This window comes from Oncorhynchus masou, chromosome 9 (genome assembly GCF_036934945.1).
Source record: "Oncorhynchus masou masou isolate Uvic2021 chromosome 9, UVic_Omas_1.1, whole genome shotgun sequence".
NCBI classification, from domain to species: Eukaryota; Metazoa; Chordata; class Actinopteri; order Salmoniformes; family Salmonidae; genus Oncorhynchus; species Oncorhynchus masou.
The window spans coordinates 75,728,523-75,755,199 of NC_088220.1; positions in this window are offsets into that span (position 1 = coordinate 75,728,523).

A 26,677-nucleotide genomic window follows, 5' to 3' on the forward strand; every position below is an offset into this window, starting at 1 on the left:
GAGGAATGTGCCAAATTCTCCCAAATTATTGTGGGAAGCTTGTGGAAGGCTCCCTGAAATGTTTGACCCAAGTTAACCTCTTGAAACTCTAGGGGCGCTATATCATTTTTGGATAAAAAGACGTGCCCGGTTTAAGCGCAATATTTTGTCACAAAAAGATGCTCGACTATGCATATAATTGGTAGCTTTGGAAAGAAAACACTCTGACGTTTCCAGAACTGCAATGATATTTTCTGTGCGTGCCCTAGAACGTGAGCTTCAGGCAAAACCAAGATGAGACGGCATCCAGGAAATGAGCAGGATTTTTGAGGCTCTGTTTTCCATTGTCTCCTTATATTGCTGTGAATGCGAGAGGAGTAAGTCTGCCCTTTCTGTCGTTTCCCCAAGGTGTCTGCAGCATTGTGACGTATTTGTAGGCATATCATTGGAAGATTGACCATAAGAGACCACATTTACCAGGTGTCCGCCCGGTGTCCTGCGCCGAAATTGGTGCACAAAAGTCAGCTGCAAGTATTTTTCCACAGAATTCAGAGAAGAATGCAGGCTTCCACGAACGATATATCAATGAAGAGATATGTGAAAAAACACCTTGAGGATTGATTCCAAACAAAGTTTGCCATGTTTCGGTCGATATTATGGAGTTAATTCGGAAAAAGTTTGACGTTGTAGGTGACTGAATTTTCGGTTCGTTTCGGTAGCCAAATGTGATGTACAAAACGGAGCGATTTCTCCTACACACAGACGCTTTCAGGAAAAACTGCGCATTTGGTATGTAACTGAGAGTCTCCTCATTGAAAACATCCGAAGCTCTTCAAAGGTAAATTATTTTATTTATTTGGTTATCTGGTTTTTGTGAAAATGTTGCGTGCTAAATGCTACTCAAAATGCTAAGCTAGCTTAGCATACTCTTACACAAATTAGTGAATTGCTATGGTTCAAAAGCATATTTTGAAAATCTGAGATGACAGTGTTGTTAAGAAAAGGCTAAGCTTGAGAGTAGGTGCATTATTTTCATTTTATTTGCGATTTTCAGAAATCGTTAACGTTACATTATGCTAATGAGCTTGAGGCTATAACTGTATACAGGTTTTTTTCATAGCCAAACGTGAACAAATGGAGTGATTTGTCCTACACAAATAATATTTTTTTGAAAAACTGCACATTTGCTATGTAACTGAGAGTCTCCTCATTGAAAACATCCGAAGCTATTCAAAGGTAAATGATTTTATTTATTTGGTTATCTGGTTTTTGTGAAAATGTTGCGTGCTAAATGCTACTCAAAATGCTAAGCTAGCTTAGCATACTCTTACACAAATTAGTGAATTGCTATGGTTCAAAAGCATATTTTGAAAATCTGAGATGACAGTGTTGTTAAGAAAAGGCTAAGCTTGAGAGTAGGCGCATTATTTTCATTTTATTTGCGATTTTCAGAAATCGTTAACATTGCGTTATGCTAATGAGCCTGAGGATTTAGTCACGATCCCGGATCCGGGATGGGGAGTATCAAGAAGTTAAACAATTATAAGGCAATGCTACCAAATACTAATTGAGTGTATGTAATCTTCTGACCTACTGGGAAAGTAATGAATGAAATAAAAACTGAAATTAATAATTATCTCTACTATTATTATGACATTTCACATTCTTAAAATAAAGTGGTGACCCTAGCTGACCTAAAACAGGGAATTTTTACGAGGATTAAATGTCAGGAATTGTGAAAAACTGAGTTTAAATGTATTTGGCTAAGGTGTATGTAAACATCCGACTTCAACTGTATATCCTTGTGTGGACCTAAGTCCTCTGTCCTGTGAGGACAAAGGCTATTTCAAACTTAGAGGTTATGTTTAGGGTTAGGGTTACAATTAGGATTAGGGTTACAATTGTGGTTAGGGTTGGGTTAGGACTTAGATTTAGGCTTTAGGTTAGGGTTACGATTTAAGTTTAGGGTTATGGTAAGGGTTAGGGTTATAGTCACGTTTAGGGGTTAGGAAAAATGGAATTACATGTTAGATCCCCATTAGGATAGAAGACAGAACGTGTGTGTGCATGTGTGCTGGAGTGTGAGTGTGTGTGAAATAACAGAGAGAAGACAGTAAGACTGCACAGGACCCTGATGGGAATGAAATGTCACCTTGTGATTGGATGGGATCCATTAATGAAATCAAAGTTTGCTCTGTTTTTTACTCTTTATTGTGATTGGATGGCTCAGTTTACAACTCTTGTTTTAATTGGATGAATATCATCCCTTGGTGGATGAACCTGACATGAAAGGGGTGAAACGGCACATATAGAAGTAAAAAGTCATGCGCTGCAGTCAGGTTCATTTAAGATGAATTCAAAGATGAATTGTAAATGCCATGGCTTGTTGTCAAACGTTTTGGTATACAGCGACTGTAAACAGTAGGCCTAGCTACAGTATGGCATCGTTAAAAATACTGTGAGCTGCTTGGTGTGGAGGAGTGAGAGCAAATCATCTCTCTCACTCTCCCCATTTCTCAGAACATAGTAATGTATCACTACCACCAGCCACCATATGTCTTTCAGAACTCACAGACCTCTGTTTGTCTCTTCTCAAACATTGGGAAGAGAATTGAATTGTGATTATGTAACTGGCCTTGCGCAGAATGCAGTTTGAATGGACAACATGTACTCATATATGCTACACTGTCTCTTTACTCAAGTTACTTTCAAGTCTCAATTCAAAGGGCTTTTCTGTTTCACTTGTCCTTGTGCTTGTCTCCACCCCCTCCATGTGTCGCCCATCTTCCCCACTTATCCCCTGGGTATTTACACCTGTCTGTCTGTGACAGTTCATCTTGTTTGTCAAGTCAACCAGCGGTTTGTCTCAGCTCCTGCTTTCCCCAGTCGCTCTTTTCCTCGCTCTCCTGGTTTTGACCATTGCCTGTCCTGACTCTGAGCCCACCTGGCTGACCTCTCTGCCTGCCCCTGAGCCTGCTTGCCGTCAGGTGCCTTTGCCCTTACTCTTGATTACCGACCTCTACCTGACCTGACCCTGAATCTGCCTGCCATCCTGTGCCTTTGCCACTACTCTGGGTTATCGACCCCTGCCTGTCTTGACCTGTCACTTCCCTGCCCCTGTTGCTGTAATAAACAATGTTACTTCAACACAGTCTGCATTTACTGTAGGTCTTACCTGAAACGTGATTGCTTTATTGGCAAGGGAAACATGTTTACAATGCCAAAGCAAGTGAAATAGATAAACAAAAGTGAAAGAAATCATATAATCATAGAAAAAAAATCATATAATCATATTAACAGTTAACATCACATGCAAAAAAGTTACAAAGGAATAAAGACATTTCAAATGTCATGTAATGGCTTGACACAATGTTGTAACGATGTGGCATTAGTTACAGTAGAAAAGGGAAAATAAATCAACATCAATATGGGTTGTATTTACAAGAGTGTTTATTCACTGGTTGCCCGTTTCTTGTGGCAACAGGTCACAAATCTTGCCTATGGCAGGCTATGCTCACTGAGTCTGTACATAATCAAAGCTTTCCTTAATTTTATGTCAGTCGCACTGGTCAGGTATTCTAACACGGCCTGCTCTCTGTTAAGGGCCAAATGGCATTCTAGTTTGCTCTATACTTTTGTTAATTCATTCCAATGTGTGAAGTTATGATCTTTCTCGTGATTTAGTTGGGTCTAATTTTGTTGCTGTCCTGTGGTTCTGTGGGGTCTGTTTGTGTTTGTGAACAGAGCCCCAGGACCAGCTTGCTTAGGGGCTGTGTGTATTATTATGTGGCTGGGTGACCCTACTGGTCCTTGAATAAGAATCTTTGGTAGTAGGAATCCTTCCAGAATCCTTGTCCAAAATCCAGTTGAAGGTTTGGAGTTTTGATTTGGAGTGATGGTCATGTTGTATATATTCTGTCTATGTTTTCATGTTCTGTATATATCCTTGTGAAAAAATGTATGTATTCTATGTATTCTATGTATTCATGTTCTGTATATGTCCTTGTAAAAAAAATCCAAGTTTATCCAACTCTAAATCTATCTTTTAGTAAAAACATGTTGAAGAATTCAGGAGCTTATATGCTCATGACCTCTCGCTCTCACTCTCTTTCAATTCAATTCAATTGGCTTTATTTATTTTTGGGAAACTTGTACATTATGTTAATATCTTTCTCTCTCTCTCTCTTACACACACTTCGCTTCCCTCCCTTTACTTCTGTTACTCTTTCTCTACCCCTCTCCCTGCCCCCCATTTCTCTATATCTCTCTCTCATCTATCTCTTTTTCTACCCCTCTCTCCCTGCCCCCCATTTCTCTCCATCTCTCTCTCATCTATCTCTTTCTCTACCCCTCTCTCCCTGCCCCCCATTCTCTCTATCTCTCTCTCATCTATCTCTTTCTCTACCCCTCTCTCCCTGCCCCCCATTTCTCTCTATCTCTCTCTCATCTATCTCTTTCTCTACCCCTCTCTCCCTGCCCCCCATTTCTCTCTATCTCTCTCTCATCTATCTCTTTCTCTACCCCTCTCTCCCTGCCCCCCATTCTCTCTATCTCTCTCTCATCTATCTCTTTCTCTACCCCTCTCTCCCTGCCCCCCATTTCTCTCTATCTCTTTCTCTCCCTCACCACCTCTCTCCTCCCCAGTCATTAGTTGACTGGTGTTCCTGGCAGTGCCCTCCTGTACCCTCCACACAAACAGCACTTTGAGTTGGACTACTCTAACCAAAAGCATTTGAAGAGCATTTTAAGAGCACATCCTATTTGGAGAAAAAAACTATCCTGAAAGAAAAAATCTGGGATGGAACTGAAACCCAAGTGTGTGGAGAGGACTTGTCATAGCAGACTGTAGTGCACTGCACTCCCCACTAAGAGCTAAGTTGTAGGGGAGCATTCATGACAAATTCTGTTCGGCCTGGAAAACCTGTCCACGTTCTGCATCAATGGGAATGTGGAATTGCAGCAACAGTCTAACCTCCAGCCAGCCAACTTATGATCCATTAGAATCCCATTGTTGCTCAAACCGGACAGGTTTTGGCAGCCGGAGAGACGCTGAAATGCATAGCTTACTGCACCACCCTGGGAATGGATGGGGAAGAAGACACAATGCTAAACTGTGTGAGGATGATTGGTGATTTAAAAAAAACTGTAATCAGATGTGTCATGTACATAGGGGGTACAGAGGCAAATGTGTTTTGTTTAAACATTTATTTGTAATTGTTTTATAAAAAGTTTTGTTGTTGTTACTCTGTAATACCACTAGCCACCGAGCAATTTTTTGATGTTGACTTTAGCTTGCCCAGATACTGTAGGTTCCCATCTCCCACCCTCTTAACTAGTTACCAGGAAGCCATTTCAGGCTATATATGAAGTTCAAGCAGTGGTGGGCCGTCAGGTCCTATATGGGCAGGTCTCAGAACTCGGAAACTGAAATTGATCAACAAATTAATTTGCGTACTACTAAGATGTTTTTTCAACCCACAATGGCGGTTATTAAGATATCGATTTGGTCGAGGATATAATTATAACGCCATTCTCAAGACAAACTTTTCAAGAAAAGTTAGACATTGTCAGGAGAGGTATACGCCGACGCTACAAAGCCTGTCACAGGCGGAAAAGGGGTTTGTTTGCCACTTTCAACTATGGGCGCTATCAATGACTCACAGGCCCCCGAGAAGCACTGCAAACTGTACTGCTGGGAATGCCTATTATTTGCAAGTGATCAATTTGGTGTTTGGAGCCACACTGGCTTTGCAAACCTGAGTTGTCTAACCAAGGCAGCAACGAGACACCAAAGTACGGCTGGGCACTTACAAGCAATGGTGCTTTTGAAAACTTTTGGGGACACCCGAGTGGATCTACAGCTCAACGAACAAGCGCGCAGGGCAACGAAGCTGCACAATGAAAAGGTATTGTACTCTTCCCCTGCAATTCTCTGAATAAAAATGTCAATTTCAAGGTGACGCAACGCCTGGTTATACTGCGTTTCTGTCTAAATGTATAGTGTCTAGAGCCATGGCATCATAATGATGGCAATAAGAGGTGGATTAATTCGGGTGGGACTGTGTAGGACTTCACTGAAGGCCCAGGCCCCAGAACCACGGCACGCTACTGAGTTCAATTAGCTAGCTTGTCAAACTATCTTAGCTGGCATGCCTGCTGTCAAAGCTAGAAAGAAAGGAATTAGTAAATGTACTGAATATGACTTGCATTCCTTTCAATCTTTTACCCACCAGTCAGAAGGACACCGACAGCTCAAGAGGTATGCTTAGATATGTTGAAAAATAAACTTGTTTTTTTTTTACACAGAATTAAGCATAAGGATTATGGCTCTAGATTAAAGGAGAAAGGGTGTTTCAGGTATTTGAAAAATACAAAATTCTCCAACTTTTGGACCACCCCAGCACCCCAGGTTTTGTGCCCCCTCACATTTTCAAATGCATGACGCCCCTGACTGCAATAAAGGGGTAATACAGTGCCTTCGGAAAGTTTTCAGACCCCTTAACTTTTTCCCCATTTTGTTACATTACAGCCTTATTCTAAATTGTATTAAATCAAACAATTCCTTAGAAATCTACACACAATACCCCATAATGACAATGTGAAAACAGGTTTTTAGAAATTCTTGCACATTTATAAAAATAAAAAATTGAAATACCTTATCTACATACAGTACCAGTCAACAGCTTGGACACACCTACTCATTCAAGGGTTTTTCTTTATTTTCACTATTTTCTGAATCGAGGAATAGTAGCGAAGATATCAAAACTATGATATAACACATATGGAATCATATTGTAACTCAAAAAGTTTTTAACAAATCAAAATATATTTTATATTTGAGATTCTTCAAAGTAGCCATCTTTTGCCTTGATGACAGGTTTGCACACTCTTGGCATTCTCTCAACCAGCTTCATGAGGTAGTAACCTGGAATGCATTTCAGTTAAGAGGTGTGCCTTGTTAAAAATTAATTTGTGGAATTTCTTTCCTTCTTAATGCATTTGAGCCAATCAGTTGTTTTGCGACAAGGTAAGGGCGGTATACAGAAGGTAGTCTTATTTGGTAAAAGACCAAGTCCATATTATGTCAAGAACAGCACAAATAAGAAAAGAGAAATGACAGTCCATTGTTACTTTAAGACATGAAGGTCAGTCAATTCTGAAAATCTCAAGAACTTTGACAGTTTCTTCAGGTGAAGTTGCAAAAAACATCAAGCGCTATGATGAAACTGAATCTCATGAGGACCGCCACAGGAAATGAAGACCCCGAGTTACCTAGCTATCTGTGCAGCTTATCGATCGCTGCAGCTGTACACAGACCATCTGTAAACAGCCCATCCAACTACCTACCTCATCCCCATATTAATTTATTTGTGGCAGCAGGTAGCCTAGTGATTAGAGAGGTGGACTTGTAACCGAAAGGTTGCAAGATCAAATCCACGAGCTGACAAGTTGAAAAGCTGTTGTTCTTCCCCTGAACAAGGCACTTAACCCACTGTTCCTAGCCCATCATTGAAAATAACAATTTGTTCTTAATTCACTTGCCTAGTTAAATAAAAAAATATTTGCTCTTTTGCACACCAGTATTTCCAGAAATTCTACTTGCACATCATCATCTGCACATCTATCACTCCAGTGTTAATTTGCTAAATTGTAATTACTTCACTACTGTGGCCTATTTATTGCCTTATGCCATTTGCACACACTGCACATAGACTTTTCTATTGTGTTGTTGACTGTACGTTTGTTTATTCCATGTGTAACTCTGTCTTGTTGTTTGTGTCACACTGATTTGCTGTATCTTGGCCAGGTCACAGCTGTAAATGAGAATGTGTTCTAAACTGGCCTACCTGGTTAAATTAAAATAAAAATAAAAATAAAATAAAAACCTCTTACACTCTCTTTTGCACCCATGTATTTTTTCACCTTTGATCCTACAATTGAAAGTTTACTGCTGAAGACCATTGTTCTTTGTTCCTGTCACCTGTGCTCCCTCTCCCACCTCTAGACACCAGGCTGCTCGTGATGGCGCACTCCTGTCACCATCGTTACGCACACCTGCGCGTCATCGGACTCACCTGGACTCCATCACTTCCCTGATTACCTTCCCTATATATGTCACTCCCTTTGGTTCCTTCCCCAGGCGTTACTGTTTCTGTGTTATGTCTGTGCATTGTCCGTGTTTGTTGTATTGTATTGTGTTGTGTTTATTTATTAAAACACTCACTCCCTGAACTTGCTTCCTGACTCTCAGTGCACATCGTTACAGTTCCTCAGTTCACAGACCGCCAGCTGTTCCTCCAGCAGGCAGTTCTGTCTTCTCTGAGAACAACACAGTACTTTAATGTCTCTGGTGAACAGGCTGAACCGGTGAAGGCTTAAAGAATAAAGCAGACTTACTCCATAATGTAGCTGTCACACAAAATGCACATTTATCACATTCTGTAAGTCTTTGCTTTAAAGGATTCCATTCCCCTTCCTTGTATTTTTCCTTCCAGGCCCACAGATGATCCTCACAATGAAAAGGCTTTCACACTAGTATCGGAAATCCAGACCTTGGAGCAATGTAAACTAGGCAACGACACAAGGTCTTGGGAGGATGTCAGATTTTCTTGGGCATTTCAAAAGGGGAAAGAAAATTGTTCTCGAGAGGGTCCTCTTCCCAACTAATCACACGTTTGGGTAGGTGGGGCTTGAAATGAGGACAGGAATCGTGCTCATGGTTAGTTAGGGCAAAACACGGATACGTCAATGACATATGCATAGTTTTTTCAAAGGCCAAACCCACTACCAGTGTGGTGTGCCAAAGACTTCCATTTCTGTGACATATGACCATAGCACCGGTTTCAGTCGAAGTGTCAATGCCGTTTAGCAAACTCCAGGCCGTGCTAGGGTTAGATGACATGAAAATGTAAAATATGGTGGTGGATCTTTGATGTTAGGTGCTATTTTGCTTCCACTGGTCCTGGGGCCCTTGTTAAGGTCAACGGTATCATGAACTTTACCAAGTACCAGGACATTTTTGCCAAAAACCTGGTTGCCTCTGCCAGAAGGCTGAAACCTGGTCACAAGTCAATCTTCCAGAAAGATAATAACCCCAAGCACACATCATAATCAAATAAATAAATGGTTAATTGACCACAAAATCCACCTTCTGCAATGGCCATCTGTCACGATACTTAAACCCCATTGAAAACCTGTGGTTTGAATTGAAGAGAGCAGTCCATAAGCACAGACGAAGGATATCAAGGATGTGGAAAGATTCTGTATGGAGCAATGATCTAATATCCCTTCCAATGTGTTCACCAATCTCATAAAACATTTTGGAAAAGGGCTCAGTGTAGTTATCCTCTTAAAACTTATTAAACACAATCTTTTTTTTCTATAACTTATCTTTATCAAGGGTGTAATAACTCCGGACCCCACTGTAGGTATATACCGTTCAATACCCGCTAGTTATCAGAATCCAGATAAGAGCTGTTCAATTCTACCACCACCGAAAAGGAAGAGATGCCCACACATTCCACCTTAAAGCCCTCACCCATAGAGAGATTAACGTAGAGAACAATCCCCTTAGCCAGCTGGTACTGGGAATCTGTTACAAACACAAACACACTCTACACAGCCCCAGGACAGCAACACAAATAGACCCAAACAAATTATAAGACAGCAAAAAGGCAACTATTTGACACACTGGAAAGAATTAACAGAAAAACAGCGCAAAATGCTATCAGGCCCAGAACACCTGACCACTGTGACTACGTACACTCAGTGAGTATAGCCTTGGTATTGAGAGCGTTTGCCATAGGTTAGACCTGGCTCTCGAGAGAAGACAGGCTATGTGCACACTGCCCACAAAATGAGATGGAAACTGAGCTGCACTTCCTAACCTCCTGCCACATTAGAGATACATAATCCCCACAGATCACACGGACACGGATTCAAAAGAATTTGAAAACAAATCAAATACCACAGTCATGAGAAGAGGGCAACCAGTGCAGCACAAACAACATTGTAAATAACAACAATATTTATCTGTATCTATTTACCCTTACTATTCATACTACTATTTTGCAGATTGCTCAAACACTGTACATAGCTGATAATACAACACTTGAAATAGCTTATCTTTTCGAAACCTTTGTAAGTGCAATGTTTCATGTTTGTTTTTATATTTATGTTATGTTGTGTCTTCTCACTTTTGTATGTTTACTTGCTTTGGCAATGTAATCACATTTCTCATGCCAATAAAGCCCCTTTGAATTGAATTGCGAGAGAGAGAGAGAGAGAGAGAGAGAGAGAGAGAGAGAGAGGAGGCAGATTGAGAGGGAGGCAGAGAGGATGAGAGAGAGAGGGAGACAGAGAGAGAGGGAGAGAGGGAAAGAGAGACAGGAGAGGCAGAGAGAGAGGGAAGCAAAGAGAGTGAGAGAGAGGGAGAGAGAGAGAAACGGAGGCAGAGAGAGAGAGAGAAAGATAGGGAGGTATAGAGAGAGATGGAGAGAGAAATATAGGGAGGCAGAGAGAGAGACACAGGTAGGTAAGGGAGACATATATATATATATATATATATATATATATATATATATATATATATATATATATATATATATATATATAACAAGTCCTGTATTGACATAACCTGAAAGGCCGCTCGGCAAGGAAGAAGCCACTGCTCCAAAACCGCCATAATATAGCAACTGCACATGGGGACAAAGATCGTACTTTTTGGAGAAATGTCATCTGGTCTGATGAAACAAAAATAGGATATCTCAAGACATCAGTCAGGAAGTTAAAGCTTGGTCGCAAATGGGTCTTCCAAATGGACAATGACCCCAAGAATACTTCCAAAGTTGTGGCAAAATGGCTTAAGGACAACAAAGTCAAGGTATTGGAGTGACCATCACAAAGCCCTGACCTCAATCCTATAGAACATTTGTGGGCAGAACTGAAAACGTGTGTGCGAGCAAGGAGACCTACAAACCTGACTCAGTTGCATAAGCTCTGTCAGGAGGAATGTGCCAACATTCACCCAACCTTTTGTGGGAAGCTTGTGGAAGTTAAACAATTTAAAGGCAATGCTAGCAAATACTAATTGAGTGTATGTTAATTACCTTCTGACCTACTGGGAATGTGATGAAAGAAATAGAAGCTGAAATAAATCAATCTCTCTACTATGATTCTGACATTTCACATTCTTAAAATAAAGTGGTGATCCTAACTGACGTAAGACATGGACTTTTTAATCAGATTAAATGTCAGGAATTGTCAAATACTGAGTTTAAATGTATTTGGATAAGGTGTATGTAAACTTCCGACTTCAACTGAAAAAAAAATATATATAGAGAAAGAGACAGACAGAGATAGATAGATAGAGAGAGAGAGAGAGAGAGAGAGAGAGAGAGAGAGGCAGAGCGAGAGAGAGAGAGAGAGGGAGAGGGAGAGGGAGAGAGAGAGGGAGAGAGACAGGGAGGCCAGGAGAGAGAGAGACAGGGAGGCAGAGAGATTGACAGAGATTGAGAGAGGCAGAGAGAGAGAGAGAGAGAGAGAGAGAGAGAGATAGGGGGAGTGACAGAAAGGGAGTAAGGGAGAGGAGCGTTGAGGCTGGCAGGATAATTCCAATACTCTGCTGTTGTGCAGATTGTAGCTAAAGGCAAAGCAGTCAATCAACCACTCTGTCTGTGGCCATTCCAGCCCCAGATGGTGTGTGGGTGCGTGTGGGCATGTGTGCGTGTGTGCGTGTGCACGTGTGCACGTGTGCGTGTGTGTGTGCGTGTGTGCGTGTGTGTGCGCGTGTGTGTGTGTGTGTGTGTGTGCGCGTGTGTGTGTGTGTGTGTGTGTGTGTGCGTGTGTGCGTGTGTGTGTGTGTGTGCGTGTGTGCGTGTATGTGTGTGTGTGCGCGTGTGCGTGTGTGCGTGTGTGTGTGTGCGTGCGTGTGTGCGCGTGTGTGTGTGTGTGCGTGTGTGCGTGTGTGTGTGTGCGCGTGTGTGTGTGTGTGTGTGTGCGCGTGTGTGCGTGCGTGTGCGTGTGTGTGTGTCTGTGTGCCTGTGTGCGTGTGTGTGTGTGTGTGTGTGCGTGCGTGTGCGTGTGTGTGTGTCTGTGTGCGTGTGTGTGTGTGTGCACGTGTGTGTGCGTGTGCTTGTGTGTGTGTGTGTGTGCGCGTGTGTGCGTGCGTGTGCATGTGTGTGTGTCTGTGTGCGTGTGCTTGTGTGCGCGTGTGTGTGCGTGTGCTTGTGTGTGAGTGTGTGTGCGCGTGTGTGCGTGCGTGTGCGTGTGTGTGTGTCTGTGTGCGTGTGCTTGTGTGCGCGTGTGTGTGCGTGTGCTTGTGTGTGTGTGTGTGCGTGTGTGTGCGTGCGTGTGTGTGTGTGTGCGCGTGTGTGCGTGCGTGTGCGTGTGTGTGTGCGTGCGTGCGTGCGTGTGCATGTGTGTGCGTGTGTGTGCGTGTGTGTGCGTGTGTGTGCGTGCTTGCGTACTTTGTTCATGCGCCTGCTCCTCCGCTCATTTGTATGTGTGCAAATGCATGTAGTTCAGTGAGTTTGTGTGTATTTATGTCAAATCAAAATCAACACGTGATTAGCGGGTGTAGTGAAATGCTTGTACTTCTAACACCGACAGTTCAGTAATATTTAACAAATTACACAACATATACCCAATACACACCCAATACCCAATACACACAAATCTAAGTAGGAATGAATGAAGACTATATACATATGGACGACCGATGTCGAAATAACAGTATATACATATGAGATGAGTAATGCAAGATATTTAAATATCGCTAAGTGACAATATCGTTCAAAAGTTTGGGGTCACTTGGAAATGTCCTTGTTTTTTAATATAAAGCAAAAATTGTTGTCCATTAAAATAACATGAAATTGATCAGAAATAAAGTGTAGACATTGTTAATGTTGTAAATGACTATTGTAGCTGGAAATGGTGGATTTTTAATGGAATATCTACATAGGCGTACAGCAGCCCATTATCAGAAACTATCACTCCTATGTTCCAAAGGCACGTTGTGTTAGCTAATCCAAGTTTATCATTTTTAAAGTCTAATTGATCATTAGAAAACCCTTTTGCAATTATGTTAGCACACCTGACAACTGTTGTACTGACCTTCTTTAGACTAGTTGAGTATCTGGAGCATCAGCATTTGTGGGTTCGATTACAGGCTCAAAATGACCAGAAACAAAGACCTTTCTTTTGAAACTCGTCAGTCTATTCTGGTTCTGAGAAATGAAGGCTATTCTTTGCGAGAAATTGCCAAGAAACTTAGCAATTTTGAGCCTTTAATCGAACCCACAAATGCTGATGCTCCTGATACTCAACTAGTCTAAAGAAGCCAGTTTTACTGCTCCTTTAACCAGAACAAAGGTTTTCAGCTGTACTAACATCATTGCAAAAGGGTTTTTTAATGATCAATTAGCCTTTTAAAATTATGAACTTGGATTAGCTAACACAACATGCCATTGGAACACAGGAGTGATGGTTGCTGATAATGGGCCTCTGTAAGCATATGTAGATATTCCATAAAAAAATCTGCAGTTTACAGCTACAACAGTCATTTACAACATTAACAATATCTACACTGTATTTCTGATCAATTTGATGTTATTTTAATGGACAAAAAATGTGTTTTTCTTTCAAAAACAAAGACATTTCAAACTTTTGAGCAGTAGTGAACATATGAGATGAGTAATGCCAGATATGTAAACATTATTACAGTGACTCGTGTTCCATTCCTTAAAGTGGACAGTGATTCCAAGTCTATGCTTATAGTTAGCATCTTCTAATGTGCTAGTGATGGCTGTTTAACAGTTTGATGGCCTTAAGATAGAAGCTGTTTTTCAGTCTCTCGGTCCCTACTTTGATGCACCTGTACTGAGCTCGCCTTCTGGATGATAGCGGGATGAACAGGCAGTGGCTCGGGTAGTTGTTGTCCTTGATGATCTTTTTGATGATCTTAATGGCCTTCCTGTGATATCGGCGCTGTACGTGTGGTTACGTGAGTGTGTGTGTGTGTATTTGTGTGTGTGTGGTTATGTGTGTGTGTATGTGTGGTTATGTGTGAGGGGTGTGTGTGTGTGTATTCTTGAATATGTGCGTACAGAAGAAGCAGCCTATGTCACCAAGGCTAAACAAGCCAGCAGTCTCAACTCCGTCCATACGCACACCTTCTCCTCCTACCTATACGAATCTCCTCAACCCTCAGTCTCACTGTATCTGTCCAAACTTCTGGAGGGAATTTGGACTGGGCAGGGAGTCAGTGCTGGAGGGATATTGGGACTGGGCAGGGAGTCAGGGCCGGAGGGCTATTGGGACTGGGCAGGGAGTCAGGACTGGAGGGCCATTGGGACTGGGCAGTGAGTCAGGGCTGGAGAGGCATTGGGACTGGGCAGGGAGTCAGTGCTGGAGGTGCATAGGGACTGGGCAGGGAGTCAGTGCTAGAGGGACATTGGGACTGGGCAGGGAGTCAGGGCTGGAGGGTCATTGGGACTCGGCAGGGAGTCAGTGATGGAGGGGCATTGGGACTGGGCACTGGGACTCGGCAGGGAGTCAGTGATGGAGGGGCATTGGGACTGGGCACTGGGACTCGGCAGGGAGTCAGTGATGGAGGGGCATTGGGACTGGGAAGGGAGTCGGGGACTTTGTATTTTGTGCTGTGAAGCTGTGGCAGCTGAGGTAGAATGATTAGCGCTTGGTTCTGCTGCAGACACACAACTAATGCTCCAGCTTACTGCTCTAGTCCCAGCTCAACACAGGGCCCTGGTCAGCAGCTGGGAAGGTGATTAGAAGCACTGATGTAATGTCATGTAATGTGTGTGTGTGTGCAAGGGGAATATCAATGATGTCATGAATATGACTTTGTATTAATTAATTTCAATGCTTCATGAATGACTGACTGATGGCAATACTATTTTCATGGTACTGTGAACCCCAGTTGTTTGGACGATGCTCTGATGTCAATGTGCAGAGTTGGGAGTTTGTTGTCAGTGAGAAGTGTAAATAACTGGGGTGGTTTTGATTCTGACTCAATGAGATGATGCCACCTCCTCATTCAGTCCCATCCTTGTCTGGCTGTGTCTGTCTGTCACTATTTGTGTGAGTGACATCACTTATCTCAGAAGCCCAGAGGCACACTTTTTTTTGTTTGGGAGGGGGGGGCTCCAGAAGTTTGTTTTGACATTTGTCAGGTTTGTTTCTTTTGGGAGACGTAGTCTGTGCGTTTGCTTTTCATTTGGCCTACTTCGTGTTAGAAACATTATTGGAAACTGAAAAAAAACATCTGATAAAAATAAATGTCATGCAATGGTGGATTACTTTGACAACCAGGGACCAATGAGTTTGAGTTTGATTTTAGATGTGCAGGGCTTTAAATTCGGTAGTGGTAAACTGAGGTGCTGGGAAACAAAATGGTGTCCTACTATCTAATCTTATCTTTCAGAGAGGAAGAGGCAAATTGAGAGATTTTTCACTCACCAAAATTTAAGCTTGTCGCGTGCCTTCCCGCCTTTGGGACAACAACTCTCATTGTTAGGGCCGAGACATGTGTACCTCGTCATTATACAGATCTCTACCATCAACCAAAGCCAGTAAACTGTTGTTCCAGCTAACATATGATATTGGCCATTTTGTCTCTATTGTGGAGTAGCTTACAAAGTAAGGAGAATATATTTCCACTCCTGAAATTATTAGTGTTTAGACACGACAATGAACAGACTTACATTATCGACAAGGTCAATGACACTTAATCCTGCTGTGTTCCGGTCGAATTGTACCGATTTACATGTTTTCTCTGAAAAATGTAGTTAATTTAATCTGATTGTCATAAGGTTCCATGACTTTGTCCACACAGGGCATCAAAATATTTGTTGATGATTGTCATAAAAACTTTGGGTGTTTTATTTAACTTTTGTACACCTGTGGTGTTCCCGGTCAAAAATGACCGGTCATTAGAAATGAATGGTTGAGACTACAAGTAGTGTATAAAATTGAGTTCAGACACATGCCCATTCATCAGATGGACACACTTCCTCTACCAGACCCATGGCTTCCCCCACAGAAACCTTTCCCCATGGCGGTCTCACAAACAATCACGACATTGTTTCAATAGCATATAGAACTGTTCTGGCAGCTGATATATAAATCTTTTTTGAGGCCTTGCTAATAATTAATTCTGTGGCAGCACAATGACCAAACGGTATACTATTTGTGAGGCTCTTGATCATATCTTTGATCATGACACTGGTGAGGAGGAGAGAGTCCTTGTTAAACTTTGACACAAAGTAGTCTGTGATAATAGCACAATATGTTTTATCTGAGGATTTGTTAGAGTCAAAATAATCCATACAATATACTTTTTTTTAAACTCAAAAATGAGTTGTATGAGCTCAGGTCAATGATGCCGACAGGCCTTAAATAGCAAATAGAAGTTCAAAACTTGTAATGTTCACAAGAACTTAAGTTGATAAAAAGATCTAACACAACATTAGGTGATAATATACAGTGGGGAGAACAAGCATTTGATACACAGACGATTTTGCAGGTTTTCCTACTTACAAAGCATGTATAGGTCTGTAATTTTTATCACTTCAACTGTGAGAGACGGAATCTAAAACAAAAATCCAGAAAATCACATTGTATGATTTTTAAGTAATTCATTTGCATTTTATTGCATGACATAAGTATTTGCTACATCAGAAAAGCAGAACTTAATATTTGGTACAGAAACCTTTGTTTTCAATTACAGAGATCATACGTTTCCTGTAGTTCCTGACCAGGTTTGCACACACTGCAGCAGGGATTTTGGCCCACTCCTCCATACAGACCTTCTCCAGATCCTTCAGGTTTCGGGGCTGTTGCTAGGCAATACAGACTTTCAGCTCCCTCCAAAGATTTTCTATTAGGTTCAGGTCTGGAGACTGGCTAGGCCACTCCAGGACCTTGAGATGCTTCTTACGGAGTCACTCCTAAGTTGCCCTGGTAGTGTGTTTCGGGTCATTGTCATGCTGGAATACCCAGCCATGATCTATCTTCAAAGCTTTTACTGAGGGAAGGAGGTTGTTGGCCAAGATCTCGCGATACATGGCCCCATCCATCCTCCCCTCAATATGGTGCAGTCGTTCTGTCCCCTTTGCAGAAAAGCATCCCCAAATAATGATGTTTCCACCTCCATGCTTCACGGGTGTGATGGTGTTCTTGGGGTTGTACTCATCCGTCTTCTTCCTCCAAACACGGCGAGTGGAGTTTAGACCAAAAAGCTCTATTTTTGTCTCATCAGTGTCAGGATTTGGCCAGGGTTGTTCCGGTTTTTGGTCACTAGATGCCCCCATTGTGCTTTTTGACCTTTTGTTTTCCCTTGATCCCCATTATTATTTGCACCTGTGCCTCGTTTTTATCCTGATTGTATTTAAACCCTTAGTTTTCCTCAGTTCTTTGCTCTGTGTTTGTATGTTAGCACCCAGCCCTAGTATTCTGTGAACTCTTGTTGATCCCGGTGGACTCTCTTGTGGAATTCTGTTTTTTTTTCTTGTTTATTTATTTTTGAGTATCTTTTGAGGCTTTTTATGCTATACCTACCACCTTGTGGATTTACCTTTTTGTCTTGGAGGATTACCTTTGTTCTTGTGGAATTCCTTTTGTGGTTGTGGAGTTACATGTTTTCCTGAAGGACTTCACCTTTTACTTTATTAAATACACCGTCTCAAGTACTGCTGTGTCTGCCTCATCTTCTGGGTTCTGCTGACTATTCGTGGCTCGGTTGGTTAAGTGACTGTTTCTCACCCCGGAGACCCGGGTTCGTAACCGGGTCCTGACAATCAGACCACATAACCTTCTCCCATTCCTCCTCTGGATCATCCAGATGGTCATTTGCAAACTTCAGACGGGCGCTGGCTTGAGCAGGGGGACCTTGCGTGTGCTGCAGGATTTTAATCCATGACGGCGTAGTGTTAATAATGGTTTTCTTTGAGACTATGGTCCCAGCTCTCTTCAGGTCATTGACCAGGTCCTGCCGTGTAATTCTGGGCTGATCCCTCACCTTCCTCATGATCATTGATGCCCCACAAGGTGAGATCTTGCATGGAGCCACAGACCGAGGGTGATTGACCATCATCTTGAACTTCTTCCATTTTCTAATAATTGCGCTAACAGTTGTTGCCTTCTCACCAAGCTGCTTGCCTATTGGATTTATAACCAGCTATAATGGAGTGGTCATTTTGGACCTGGAACACAGAATTGATTAACATGAAACGAGCACAACAGGAGGGTGATGCTGTGTTGTGGTTGGAAGATACCACAGTAACCACGGTTACTGCCTAACACTCTTAATTGTTAGTCTACCTTAACCTAAGAAACACTCACAGCAAAGATTAGAAATTACCGTTTTAAATGTCTTGGCAATACATCTATGTGCTCTTTACATGCAGTAGGCATGATACTTAAATATTGAAACAATTCCAGGAAAATACTGTAAATGGTTTGCTTACTTAGTTATTAACATCTAACAGCAATATTTGAACACAATAATACATTCACACAGTCCATGGCTGATTATACAGTACCAGTCAAAAGTTTGGACACACCTACTCATTAAAGGGTTTTTCTTTATTTGCAGTATTTTCTACATTTTAGAATAATAGTGATGACATCAAAACTATGAAATAACACATGGAATCATGTAGTAACCAATAAAGTGTCAAACAAATCCAAATATATTATAGATTCTTCAAAGTAGCCACCCTTTGCCTTGATGACAGCTTTGCACACTCTTGGCATTCTCTCAACCAGCTTCATGAGGAATGCTTTTCCAAAAGTCTTGAAGGAGTTCCCACATATGCTGAGCACTGGTTGCCTGCTTTTCCTTCACTCTGCGGTCCAACTCATCCCAAATCTCAATTGGGTTGAGGTCGGGTGATTGTGGAGGTCATGTCATCTGATACAGCACTCTATCACCCTCCTTGGTCAAATAGCCCTTAGAAATCAAAATCTATTTTTTGTCACATGCGCCAAATACAGCAGCAGTTAAGTGCTTCCTTACAAGCACCTAACCCTCAATGCAGTTTTAAGAAAAAAAAGAAGAAACAAAAGATTAAAGAGCAGCTGTAAAATAACTTTTCAGTTATTTGTTTACACATAACCAACAATGCAGTTTTAAGAAAAATACCAACAAAAAAAATACCTAAATAAAAGTAACAAATAATTAAAGAGCAGCAGTAAAATAACAATAGCGCGGCTATATACAGGGGGTCCTGTTAGAGAGTCAATGTGCGGGGGCACTGGTTAGATTTATTAAAGTGACTATGCATAGATAATAGAGAGTAATGAAAATAGTCTGGGTAGCCATTTGAATAGATGTTCAGGAGTCTTATGGCTTGGGGGTAGAAGCTGTTTAGAAGCCTCTTGGACCTAGACTGTCATAGACAGTCTCCTCTGACTCCGACTGGTATAGTGTTCCTGGATGGCAGGCAGCCTTGCCCCAGGAAGCTTGTCCCCATCCTTCCCTTCCCCAAAATACCTATAAATATCATACTATAAATTGTGCCTTCCTGTATTATACTTATGCTAAAATGTTTATTCTATGGTATTGAGCCATTTACTTTATGTTCATATTCTTATTTTTCACTACTTGCTATTGTTGTTATATTGCCGAGAAGGAACCTGCTGGACGATGTTGGACGATGTATACCATGCCTACCCCATACATACGACTAATAAAACTGGAAACCTTGAAAGGAGCAGCTGTGGAGCATTTGTCAATCATTGAAGCCAAACTGTGAGCGTTTAACCAACCCTGGGCCCCGGGTATCCATTTCTGTTCACCAGTGGCAGACGACAGGCCTTGAGAGCAATCTGTCATGTACAGATAGATGGATGTGACCTGACAACGATGACTCGTAAAAAGTTCTCCACATGCTGACTTTTTGGGAGGGCTGAAAGACTGAGGGGCTGGGGGATTCCGTTGTGCTCTCATGCTCTGACAGTGAGGTATTTTTGTGGTTTAGTTACAGAAAACTGAAGGGCCTTAACGTCATGGTGAGATCATGGTCATACCAACTTCAGGACCATGGGTGTATCTGACATCTTACAGGATACTGCTGTAAACTGGTTTTCAACTGGTTTATTGAGAAATTAGGTGATTTTAGTAAAGCAGAACATTTTAAAGCAAATTTCTTGTAATTGTTATTATTTTCTTGTTGATACGTAAAAGTGGAAAATAAAAGAAGACATAACTAGTTCACAATCTTTAATAAACCCATTAGGTAAAACTGTGTTTTTCTGGGGAATGAGAACACAATATTGAGCTTTTTCAGGTGGTGCTGAAGCACAAGAAGCACCGGCAGTTCTTCTGTCACCCACCCTGGCAGAAAATAGCATACTGTGAAATTGTTTCTGCATGGTTTCTTAATAATGATTATGTATGGTAGCAATTACATTTATAATCATGACACATTGTTTCTGTTAATCTGGGTAACTGCAATTAATAAGACTGCGGCCTCTGTAGGAAAATATTAAAATAATTGAATGCAATTTAACTAACATATTTAAGATAATTACTTAACCTTGAATACCCACAACCATTGTCTGTAAAATAGAAAGAAAGAAAGAATATACGGTATGTGTGTGAGTGGGCAATATAGAGCACAAAGAGCGAAAGAAACAATATACAGTATGTGTGTGAGTGAGCGATAAAGAGCACAAAGAAAGAAAGAAACACTATACGGTATGTGTGTGTTATAGAGCACAAAGAAAGAAATAAAGAATATACGATATGTGTGTGAGTGGGCAATATAGAGCACAAAGAGAGAAAGAAAGAATTGATGATATGTGTGTGAGTGGGTGATATAGAGCACAAAGAGAAAAAGAGAGAATTGATGATATGTGTGTGAGTGGGTGATATAGAGCACAAAGAGAGAAAGAAAGAATTGATGATATGTGTGTGAGTGGGTGATATAGAGCACAAAGAGAAAAAGAAAGAATTGATGATATGTGTGTGAGTGGGTGATATAGAGCACAAAGAGAGAAAGAAAGAATTGATGATATGTGTGTGAGTGGGTGATATAGAGCACAAAGAGAGAAAGAAAGAATTGATGATATGTGTGTGAGTGGGTGATATAGAGCACAAAGAGAGAAAGAAAGAATTGATGATATGTGTGTGAGTGGGTGATATAGAGCACAAAGAGAAAAAGAAAGAATTGATGATATGTGTGTGAGTGGGTGATATAGAGCACAAAGAGAGAAAGAAAGAATTGATGATATGTGTGTGAGTGGGTGATATAGAGCACAAAGAGAAAAAGAAAGAATTGATGATATGTGTGTGAGTGGGTGATATAGAGCACAAAGAGAGAAAGAAAGAATTGATGATATGTGTGTGAGTGGGTGATATAGAGCACAAAGAAAAGAAAGAGAGAAAGCAGGGGGATATAGAGCACAAAGAGAGAAAGAAAGAGAGAAAGCAGGGGGATATAGAGCACAAAGAGAGAAAGAAAGAGAGAAAGCAGGGGGATATAGTAGCTCTCCACTCTCCCTTGTTGAGGCACTGGAACATGACAGCATTTGCAGTTCCCTGAGGATAATATAGCCAGTGTAGCGAGATACATCAGCCTGTCTGTAAATGCACAGAGAGGAGGAACACGCTTGGAGGGCTTTCAAACAAACAATAAAATATGAATTTGGCAAACCAATACAAAAATGGACTTCATCCTAAGCCAGATATTGTATCACTTGGGACTTTGTCCAGTATCGTTTTAATGCTGGACTTCAAACAAACACTTGATGAGCAAAAGTCCCAAAGAGGGAAAGAACAGAGAAGCAACTGGCAGATCTCTATGGCTCAAAAACGTCTCTGCCTTCGGGGCATATCAGCTTTGTTACCACAACAAGACATTTGTTTAGACTGTCAAGTTATACAGTCAAAAATTTCCATTCTGATCCTCGGGCCTTCCCTGGCTGGACATTCTGTTTCAGTCCAACACTATCACACTTTAATGAACTAATCAACTAAACATCAAGCCCTGAATCAGGTGTAGCGGTTGGCATCAGTTTGGTGACACATTCCTATAGGATATCAATGATTACTAGGCTACCAGTTCCTGGAACAGTGGGTGCAATATTTTCTGAGAATCTTCCTCTTCGCTTCATGCACCTACTGCTTTGATGTGTGAGCTATGTGATGTGTCCAGTTTAAAGTGGATGAGAATGAAGTGGGATCTATTGGTATGTGTGGAAGATAACTGCAGTATAAACTAAATATGTTTACCCATGATAAAATCTAATTATATTTGTCACATGTGCCGAATACAACATGTGCCGAATACATCCAGCCTAAAAAAAACGTATTGTGAAATGCTTACTTACAAGCCCTTAACCAACCTTGCAGTTCAAGAAATAGAGTTAAGAAAATATTTACTAAATAAACTAAAGTAAAAACAAAATCAAATCAAGCACAGTTGGTTAGGAGCCCATAAAAACGTCAGCCCTCCTCTCCGTGTCACGTCCTGACCTTAGTTCCTTTTTTATGTCTCTATTTTAGTTTGGTCAGGGCGTGAGTTGGGGTGGGCATTCTATGTTTTTGTTCTATGTTTTGTATTTCTGCTTTTGGCCTGGTATGGTTCCCAATCAGATGCAGCTGTCAATCGTTGTCTCTGATTGAGAACCATACTTAGGCAGCCTGTTTTCCCACTATGATTTGTGGGTAGTTGTTTTCTGTTTTGTGTTTCTGCACCTGACAGGACTGTTTAGTTTTCGTTCATTCTCATTTTGTTTTGTGTTCAGTTTAAATAAAATGACGAACACTTACCACGCTGCATATTGGTCCGATCCTTCATACTCCTCCTCAGAAGAGGAGGAAAACCGTTACACTCCGACGCCATTATTTACAAAACCATCTTCAAAACACAAAGCACACATTGAAAAGGGAGGTCAGAGTTGATAGCGTTACAAAAGCAAAATCAGTGCTACAAAGCCAAAAACAAACACATTTAATAAAACACAGGAATACAGAGCAGAACCACCAGTAAATCCAATTGCGGTATGTCTACAATGCACATAAAAAACACTGCATCGGGTTTCAAGGAGTCTCCTCAATCATATTTTTTTAATGGACTGACACACCCAAAGATGAACTATGGAGAAAATATCAAGGACTTGTGAGAGCTGGGGTGGGATTTACCTGTGCTGTTGTAAGTATGAGGGGAACACTGACACGATTCCCTTTGAATGTATTGCTTCTAAATGTACCAATTTTCTTCCCTATTTTACTGTGCGCTGGGCTGACCATGATATTGGCAGTAAATTGTTGTGTCAGAGTTAGGTTGAGCTGTTTTTTCTATTCTACAGCCTTGTTTTCATTTTGTTTCTGGCTATAGGAACATTGACAGGGATAATAGCCACCAACAAGATGGAATCTAAGAGAGGTGGTTGCCTGGGAGATTGTGGGATAAGCATGGAAACCAAGTACTGTGGTTCCTTCAGCAGCAAAACAGATATTAACAAGGTCTAACACACTACACACTGATATTCAAATGAGACATGTTCTGTGTTGTAGAGAAAGTGTATACCTTCATAGAATATTACTCAAGTAAAAGTGAAAGTCACCCAGATAGAGGAGGAATGAGGCTTTAACCAGGAAAAGCCCATTTAGACCCAGAGTCTCTTTTTCAAGGGAGACCTGGCCAATAAGACAGCAACAATCAATACATTACAGAATGAAAACATACAACAACATGATCCAGCCTAAAAAAGCATTTACACTCCTCTGTAACAGAGTCTCCCATCATTTTTTAAAATTCATTCAGTGGCACTAGCATATCTAGATGAAGCATGAATTGTAGACTATTCCATGCCTCTGGTGCACAAGAAGAGAAGGTAGTCTTGCCTAATACCTTGAATGTCCTGGGGACTTTAAGTAGCAACCACCTAGCAGACCGGGTATGGTAACTGCTGGTGGAGAAGGAGACCAGACTACAGAGGTAAAGAGGGAGTTTACCTGCTGGTGGTGAAGGAGACCAGACTACAGAGGTAAAGAGATAGTTTACCTGCTGGTGGTGAAGGAGACCAGACTACAGAGGTAAAGGTAAAGGAGTTTACCTGCTGGTGGTGAAGGAGACCAGACTACAGAGGTAAAAAGTTTACCTGCTGGTGGTGAAGGGACCAGTTTACCTGCTGGTGGTGAAGGAGACCAGACTACAGAGGTAAAGAGGGAGTTTACCTGCTGGTGCTGAAGGAGACCAGACTACAGAGGTAAAGAGGGAGTTTACCTGCTGGGGTGAAGGAGACCAGACTACAGAGGTATAGAGGGAGTTTACCTGCTGGTGGTGAAGGAGACCAGACTACAGAGGTAAAGAGGGAGTTTACCTGCTGGTGGTGAAGGAGACCAGACTACAGAGGTAAAGAGGGAGTTTACCTGCTGGAGGTGAAGGAGACCAGACTACAGAGGTAAAGAGGGAGTTTACCTGCTGGTGGTGAAGGAGACCAGACTACAGAGGGAGTTTACCCAAAAGGGCTTTGTAGATGAACACATACAAATGTAGCTTTCTGTGCATATAAAGTGAGGTGCAACGGTGGGTGAGTGTCTTGGCATTTGTATTAAGGCGCAGGAGTGCATGATAAGTAGAGTCTCTTCTCTGTAAGACAGAGGAGGTTGCATGCATATACAGCAAATCACCATAATCAATTACAGAGAGAAAAGTGGCCTGAACAAGCTTCTTTCTAGCCATAAGCGGGAAGCAAGCGTTATTATTACGAAAATAAAAACCCAATTTCAATGTAAGCTTCCTCACAAGATTATCCATATGAACTTCAAAAGGACAACTTCTCATCCAACTATATACCTAGGTACTGTATTTTTAGGGTGACACTTTTTCAATAGATAAGCCACCAGATGTGACAATGCAGTTATTTATGATATTAATTAATAAGCAATGTGGGTTGTTGACTAATTTGACATATGGTAAAACCATTCTGAATATCTGCACATTTTTAGAAAACAGTGTTAATGGTCTTCCTGGCTTCAAAAAGCTGCCACCTGTCTGGTGACCAGACCACATCGAAGGCTGAATCTCACGATTGTGGTCATCAGAATGGAACTCAACAGATTATGGTTCCTCCGATCTTAAACCGTTTGGGGACAGTATGGGACATAGAAATATCTGGTTCCTAGGAACGGCAGCAAAACAGACAATACTAAGGTCCCCTACACTAAAGACTGTTATTCAGAAGAGACATGTTCTGTGTTGTCCTCCATTGTGGCTGCAAGTACTGTAGATCTGTAGAGAGGGGAAATAGAGGTGCGTATTTGCTATAATGGCACATTTGAATTTTTTAAAGAGGATTTAAAAGGCTTTGACTGACCTTTGGAATTCTGCAATACAAGTAAATAAAGCACTTAACACTAGAACAGCCTAGCTTTTAGACTATAAGTGCCCACTGGTGAATGTTGAGAACGCTGCCAGGCATCAAATATAGCATACGCATCAGATGCACATCGACCCTCAAGGTGCGCAAACATAAGCACCAAGGCTTGATAAATAGTGCATAACCAATTGTAAAGAATTCATTGCATTAAGAAATGTTCCGTGAAATATATCCATCTAAAAAAATAACAACACTAGGTATTTGTTTAAATAGAGTCAAGGATATGTTTTGTATAATTCTAGATATTCATGAAGCATCAACATACTAACAGTCTAATAAACACATTTCATACATGCTATGGAAAGATTAATAATTGTTTATAAAGGTCTTATATAACATTAACATTATTTTAACTTATTATAAGTAAAAATGAAAAAACACAAGTTTAAGTGCATCACAAAGAAGTCCATTATAATTCATTTTGGCAGGTCTAAAGAAACATGTAGGGAAAAAAAGCAATGTATTTAAAAGAAAACAGAATAGCACATGTTATGTTTATTATGTTACTAGTCTGCTTAGCCAGAGCAATGCTGCCACACTAGTGGCCATGTGCTGAATTCATGGACAGTGCAGATAGAGATGCACCTCTTGAATTCTGAGTGTTATTTGACAAAGATAAGTGTCATAGAAACTGCATAAAATGCTATTTCTGATTCTATATAGAAATCACAATGTTTAGATAATGTGATGCTCCTTTCCCAGAATCTGTCAAGTACAACATGTGTCAAGTACAACACGTGCCCATCTCTTCATGTACAATTTGACAACTGATAATACTATCACTAATCAGACTACTGTCAATTCAATCTTGTCTATAAGCTAATTCTTACTATGTGTGAAATTCATTTCGGTATAGTGTAGGTGTAGTTTCAATGGGTCAGCTGTGCAGGCTGACTGGCATCGTTTGTTTCCCCTTGCTAATCAACTTGGATAGAGTAAGGTATATGCATTATTCTAAAGGCCGACTGCAAAGCATGTTTTCTTTTCCATTACAATAAATGTGATTAGTAATAGAGTTATAGTAAATAAAGCAGTCCCGTAACAGCTTACAAAGTAAAACGTAAAAGAGAAGTTTATCAACCCACAAGGCACGCGGTCAAATTAATAAGATGATAAATGTTGACATAACACAAATAGATATAACACAAACTTATCATTACACTATTGTCTTTATAAAGGGGGGAACACACCTAACGTTTTGTGAAAAGTGTTAATAAGAAATGTAACATCTTGTAATATTTTATATTGTATATTAATTGCCTTAAATGTTGCTGGACCCCAGGAACAG